Source organism: Zingiber officinale, chromosome 6B, assembly GCF_018446385.1.
Source record: "Zingiber officinale cultivar Zhangliang chromosome 6B, Zo_v1.1, whole genome shotgun sequence".
In the NCBI taxonomy this organism is placed as follows: domain Eukaryota; kingdom Viridiplantae; phylum Streptophyta; class Magnoliopsida; order Zingiberales; family Zingiberaceae; genus Zingiber; species Zingiber officinale.
The window spans coordinates 123,565,225-123,572,758 of NC_055996.1; positions in this window are offsets into that span (position 1 = coordinate 123,565,225).

Here is a 7,534-nt window from a genome sequence, read left to right on the forward strand (position 1 = left end):
TATATAGGATTGTTGGAGTGATATATTATATCGTTTTTTACTCACTGTCTATTAACTTAATAGGAGGACTTATTATTATTATTATTTTTAGTATGATTAAAAATGTATATTCTCTTTATGAATAAACAATTAGGATTTGTTTGATCCAATGATATATATTATAAATCCAAAAATTTATACAATTGATTTAAATATTTTCATGATAGAAAGAATATTGTAGAGAAATATCTAAAATAATTCTAAGGAAGAAACTAGAAACAGTCGATTAAGAATCTCTTATACACTCGAAGATGATAAGTGGTGCCCGGAGGAATAATGGTATGATGGATAGTCCCTTCAATATATAATTATTAAGAGATTTAAGGTTCAAATTTTAGCTATAATGTACTGTAAGAGATTTTCTCTCCAGTGAGAAGTAGGTTTAATTAGTATTTATTGATTTATCCTGGTGGCCAGTAGAAAATATTCGTGGAGCCGGATTGATCATCCAAGATTACTCGGTTCAAAAAGCTCAGGCCTAAGAATGTTGGCCGTCTAGATAGGCATCCATTAGTGCTTCCCGATTTACCCTGGTGATTAATAGGAAACTTCTATAAGGTCAGACCGGTTACCTTCAAGAATTAGTCGATTCAAAGAGTTGGATACCAGTTGGATTATAAAAAAAATGGATAAGTTGTGACATTGAGAGAAGTTTACGTCAGGACTATATATCTGGTCCTTCTAATCAGAGGTGGATCCAAAAATTTTATTGGGGGAGCTAGATATCACAAAATATTAAAAAATTTAAATATAATAACAAAATTATGTGTACAATTTTTATTAAATATAATATATTTGTATTGTTGTAACAAAGTTAACGTTGCTTAGTCCAAAATAGTGAAGATCTAAACAATCCCATTAATTAAGCCACGTCAATCTCATTCTTTCTTTAAAATTTTATATCTCAAGTTTAAAATTTTATATCTCAAGTTTGTAGTCTCTAACGTATCAATTCATATTTTTTTTCTCAAATATAATTTACAAAACACCCTCGACTTTTAATTTTTCCATGCATTCTACTTCTATCGTTGTCACACGGTGGTCTGCTCCTTTCACTGCCGTATCTCCTCCACCACCTCATTCATCGCAACGTCAATGCTCTCTCCCTCGGGGTTGCATCTTGTGTGTTAGGATCGAAATGTAGCTATGGGAGGGGGGTGAATAGCTCGGCGCGATCTCGTGCTCGTCGTTGCTTGTTTCTTGAGATGATGTGTAGTGGAAAATACAAAGAAACAACACTCAACGCTAACACTAAGGATTTACTTGGTATCCACCTCAAGAAGAGGTGACTAATCCAAGGATCTACACACTCACGCACCCTCCACTATGTAAACACTCCTTTTCGGTAACTACCGAAGGCGGAGAAGCCCTACAAGCTCACAGCACAAGAAGAAAGAGAAAGGAAATATAATACAAGCAAAAGCTTACAAGATATGCACAAAAAAAACCCTAACCCTAGCTTTTCTTCTTGTTGAAACTCGCCTCTTGACTTGGACGTGCACCAGCACTAGCCTCCAAGATCCTTCAAGATCTGGCGAAGAGAGTAGGAGAGGATCACAGTGTCGCGTGGAGAAGAATCGAGGAAGTGCTACTGTGGGAAACGCTCGCCAACAGCTATATCCTGCGCCAACAGTCAAATCTCAATCGATCGGATTGCTCCCAATCGATTGGGGAGGCTTTGGATCGATCAGCCGATCGATCCAGAGCGCCTCTGTGCTCCTGGGAAGTGCTTGGATCGATCGACTGATCGATCCAGGGCTTATCGCACAAAATCGCAGCTCTCAATCGAACGCCCGATCGATTGGGAGGCTTTCTGTTCGCGCGACACTTCTCCCCAATCGATCCACTGATCGATTGGGAGGAGCCTTATCGCGGGGACTCACCCAATCGATCAGCCGATCTATTGGGCATGAGCCAATCGATCGGCTGATCAATTCAGCTCCTGTTTTTGCCCAAAAATAAGTCCAAAGTCCCCTACACCAACATCCGGTCAATCATGACCTGTTGGTTCATTATGCCTAGCATCCGGTCACCCTTGACCTACTAGGACTCCCTCACCAAGTGTCTGGTCAATCCCTTTGACCCACTTGGACTTCCATCAGATGTCTGGTCAACCTTGACCCATCTGGATTCCCTTGTGCCAAGTATCCGGTCAATTCCTTTGACCTACTTGGACTTCCCAGCACCAGATGTCCTATCAACCTTGATCCATCTGAATTTCATGTGCCTAGCTTTACTCACTAGGTCTTTCACCTGGCTTCACTCACCAGGGTTTTCAACTACCCGGCTTCACTCACCGGGACTTCCCTTCTGCCTAGCTTCAGTCACTAGGACTTTCCACAACTACCTGGCTTCACTCACCAAGACTTTCTAGTCAAGTATCCAGTTAACCTTGACCTACTTGACTCTCCTTCACAATCTCCCCACATGAACAATCGCACCTGCAATCTCCATGTGTTGTCTACATGTATTTGTCAAACATCGAAACTCAAACATCAAGACTCAAGCTTGACCCAATTCAAGCTCAGTCAAATAGGTCAACCTTGACCTAGGGAATATTGCACCAACAATCTCCCCCTTTTTGATATTTGACAATACCTCCTTTAAGTTAGACTAATCTCATAGCCTCAACTTCCTCCATGCCAATATGAATGAGGATTTCCTTCACTCTCCTCCTTTTCTAGAGGGTAAACTCCCTCTTAGGTAATGAAGGCCTAACTTAACCACACATTCTCCCCCTATTGGCACACATAAAAAACTCTCCCCCTGAAGAGTTATTCAACATTGTTTACAACTTCACTCGTTGTTCACAACACAATAACGAAGGTCTCATACCCTTCATTATTTTGAACACTCATTTTTGAGCATATACCACTTGGTATATTCACACACGATTCAAATGAAGGTCTCATACCCTTCATTGTCATCAAATGCTCATCCGTGAGCATACACCACTTGAATAATGAAGATATCCACTCTCCATTATATTCAATTTGCCCAACCTTGAGCATTTTCGCTAAAGAAGGTTAACCACCTTCCAAGATGTATGAAAAATAGATTTTCATGTCCTTAAAGAGTAACTCCCCCTAAGGACATGCACGTGATTTCTGTCATTGCACCAACAATGACTTGGAATCCCTAAACCTTTAGGAAACCCACATTTAGAAGTTTTGAGGTTCAAAAATTCAATATTGAAACCAAACCTCGACCTAAACCTCTACTTAGTCTTCCTTGACCAATCCATTCTTGTTTTCATCATGAAAACTCCCCCTAAATGTATACAAATGTGTTTTGAGGGGTTAGGAATGATTTTATAGACTAAAAATGATTCAAGATGTTGAAAATAAGCCTTCCCAGCTAAAATCAGCATCCCCAATCGATTGGAGTTGGGTCCCAATCGATTGAACCCTGCTGAATCGATCCACTGATCGATTCAGATCGCGTGGATCGATCGGCTGATCGATCCAGCGAGCTTCTGCTCGCGGGAAAACTCTTCTCAATCGATCGCCCGATCGATTAAGGCACTCCAATCGATCGGGTGATCGATTGGAGCTCTGAAAATTTATTTCAGTGAATTTCATAAACTCCCCTAAAATTCTACAAAAAATGAAAAATCATGAAAATTCATGTAGACATTCCTTAGGGCATATACTATCAAGAAAAAATAGCTTTCTATGAAAATACTTCCTATTTTCAAAGATTGATACAAACTTCTAAACTTGTAAAAATTTTAGTGTTTTCTTCCAAGTTTGTGCTCAACTATTCAATAATGATTACTATCAAAAGATAGCTTTCATCAAGGTTTTCCAAAATATATTTAAAATCATTTTCAAAACCAATACCCAACCATATTTTTTGGGCTCAATGCACATGACTTGTACATTAGCTTTCTCAGTGATTGGAAAACACATAAGTATGTATTTTGATGAACCTAAAACTCATAAAAATGTACTAAATCAACATCTTGAGTTTTGTTCATCATCCTAACATCTCACTTGTATTTAATGTGTACGAAACCACATACAAGTCACCTTATAGTTCTTAGTGAGATGTAAACTTTGGTTTTACCCTAGTCTAGGGATCATGCATATCTATCTAGGCATTTTGAGGTTAGGAACATCCACCAAGGATGCTACTTGTTAATGAATGTCATTTGTACTTAGTTTGCAAGAAATTAAAAACAATGCATGATGTGTTATGGCATACATCAAAGATAAATAATTTTCAAAAGAAAATTTCCTATGACTACATGATGTGTGTATGACATGACATGGTATTTTTATGGTTTTCATAATAAAACATGAATGCAAAATATGATGTCATGGCATATGATAGGCAAACAACGCATGGTAAATTAGCATAAATGAAATACCTAGATTATCTATCTAAGTATCCTTAATCTTTAGCTAAATTAAAATTTAAAACCTAGATTGCCCACTATTTCCCGAGAAAATGCCAAAATTCAATTTTGACATTTCTTTTGATTTTTCTAATTTTGTGCCAATTTAAATTAAGCAAATTCCTCAAATTTTTGGCACAAATTACTCTTTTAAAAAGTAACAAATTAAGTTAAGGCTTAAATTGCCTTTAATTTTTCCTAAGAGCATACCACAATCCCAACTTGGTAGTTCTTATGATTCTTCCAAATGTGCCAATTTAATTTTAAAATCAACTCATATTAAGGCACATCTTACTCTTTCCAAGAGCAATCCTTTAATTCTCATCATTTTCAAAGGTTAATAATAACCTTGAAAATGCTCCCCGAGTGTCGACTTCACCAAAGTTGGGTTAACTACCCTTCTAATCGGAGTTGACACTCTCTAACCCATCTAAGGGGTAGAGAAAATACTCCTAGGAACCCAAAACCTATTGGTGCTCCTTGGATGCTCTAGGTACTCACTAGGGATAGCTTCCTTAGATACCTTCCTAGTGACCTTGTTAGGCTTCTTAGGGGCCTTGGTCACATTTTCTAGGTCAACCCTAAGGATTGCTTCCCTTGTGACCTTCTTAGTGACTTTCTTAGACTTCTTAGAAGTCTTGGTCACATTTGGTGTTGCAAAAATACTTCTAGGAATAACCTCCCTAGTGTTTTTGACTTGATCATTTGACCTAGGGTTGGTTCCATAATTATATGGAACCATATGGTAAGAGGGCACATCCTTTTTAGTTTTAGGTTTGTTTCTCAAACCCCTATGGCCCTTGAATGACTCTTGTTGTGCAAAACCTAGGTTTTGCTCTTTTTGCCCTTTTAGGATACTTTCCATCCTTTTTAGGGTTTTTTCTATTTTATCAAGCCTTGACCTCAAGACTTGATTTTCTTCCCATAAATCCCTAGATTTTGATTTTTCTTTAAATCCTTGAGCTTTTTTATTTCTAGGTTTATAACTATGGTCCTTAGTGTTATTGCCTAACATTTTACCTACCTTCCTAACCCTAGGTGTGGTAGTCTTAGCATGGAGAACCATATGTCTTTCTTTAATGCTATCATGCTCCATGTTTTTATGGTAAATAGCATTAAAATGATAAAAATTGGAATTAGCATGCTTTTTACCATTATTTAAAGGGGTAGGTTCAATAAATGATACCTTTCATTTTACCTTGGAGGCTCCCCCTTGACTCATGCTTCCTCCCTTAGGCTTGACCGCCTTCTTCCCCTTAGGACATTGACTTCTATAATGTCCATTTTGGTTGCACAAGAAACACACAATGTGCTCCTTGTTCTTCTTTGTTATGTGGACGGTCTCCTTGGACTTCTCCTTGCCCTTTTGTGCCACTTGGCCCTTCTTCTTAGCCAATTTGGGGCATTTGCTCTTATAATGCCCATGTTCCCTACACTCAAAACATATAATATGATTTTTATTTTTAATTGAAACATTTATACCTTCATGTGTAGGGATGACATCTTTTCCTTTTGATTTGGAGGTAGAAACTTCCTCTTGATCTGACAATGATGCTTCTCCAATAGATTTGACTTGACTTGTGGAAGATGCATTGTCTTCTTCTCCATTAGACCCGGATGTAGAAGCTTCTCCTTTTTCTTGATCCGATGTCAACGAAGATTGCTCCCCCTCAATCCTAGAGGTGGAGACTTCATCATCTTCATCTTGTACATGGAACAAAGAATATGTTCCCTCTTTGCCCTTTTCATTGCATTCCTATGAAGATGAGACTTCTTGTACTTCTTCTTCTTCGAAAGTTGAGCATCTCTCAACTTCGAAATCCTCTTCCTTTTGATCTTGCTCCATTGAGTCACCCTCTTTGGATTTTTCTTGGATTGGTATAGTGGAGGGTTCTTCATGAAGTTTGGTCAACTTGTTCCATAGCTCTTTGGAATCCTCAAATTCTCTAATTCGATCCAATATATTGCTTGGCAACAAATTGACCAAAAGATTGGTCACTTTATCATTTGCCTCGCTCCTTTGAATTTGCTCTTTGCTCCATTTGCTCTTCTTAAGGATCTTGCCCTTTGAATTTCTTGGAGCCTCGAAGCTTTCCATGAGAGCAAACCATTGCTCTATCTTCATCATAAGAAAGTTTTCGATTCTTGATTTCCAAGAATCGAAACTCGTGGATACATATGGTGGAGGCACCCTTATATCAAATCCAAGTCCATCTTGGAATTCCATTTGAAGTTGAGCTTGATGAAATATTTGACTTTGATGAATTTGCTTCAACTTCTTCACTCTCTAGCTTTATTGCCCCTTCCGCGCGATGATTCCGGTGAAGAGCGGCCTTGCTCTGATACCACTTGTTAGGACCGAAATGTAGGTACAGGGGGAGGGGTGAATAGCTCGGCGCAATCTCGTGCTCGTCGTTGCTTGTTTCTGTTAGGACCTTCGGATAGCGGCTAGAGAGGGGGGGTGTGAATAGTCGACCCCAAATTTTTGTTTCTTCCTACAATTTAGGTTAGCGCAACGGAAATAAAGAGTAGAAACGAAAGTGGAGAAGATCAAACCTCAAACACGATGATGTAACGAGGTTCAGAGATGATACTCCTACTCCTCGGCGTGTCCGTAAGGTGGACGAAGCCTATCAATCCGTCGGTGGATGAGACCCCGGAAAACCGGCTAATAGAAACTCCTTCTGGGTGGAGAAACCTCGCCACAAACTTCTTGCAACAGCAAGATAGGAGTACAAAGATACAACACAATACAAAGGCAGTAAGAATGTAAAAACACAGCTTGTCTTCTCGTCGACTGGATGAAGCAGCAATTTCACGAAACACCTACAACAGCAGGAACCAGCAGAAGGAAGCTTCCACGAAGCTTCAAGAAAATGAGAGCTCAGCAAAGCTCTGATTGCAGTAAGATCATAAAGAAAAGAGAGGTTCTCTCTCTACTGTAGAGGCACTCGACCCCTTTAAATCCCTGAACCTGCGAACCTGTGAAGAGGGCAGAAGACACAGCAGAAATCTAGCCGTTGTGACTCAACGGCTATAGCTGGACCGATCAGGCTCCACCCTGATCGGTCCAGACCTTCTCTAATCGGTCTTGGG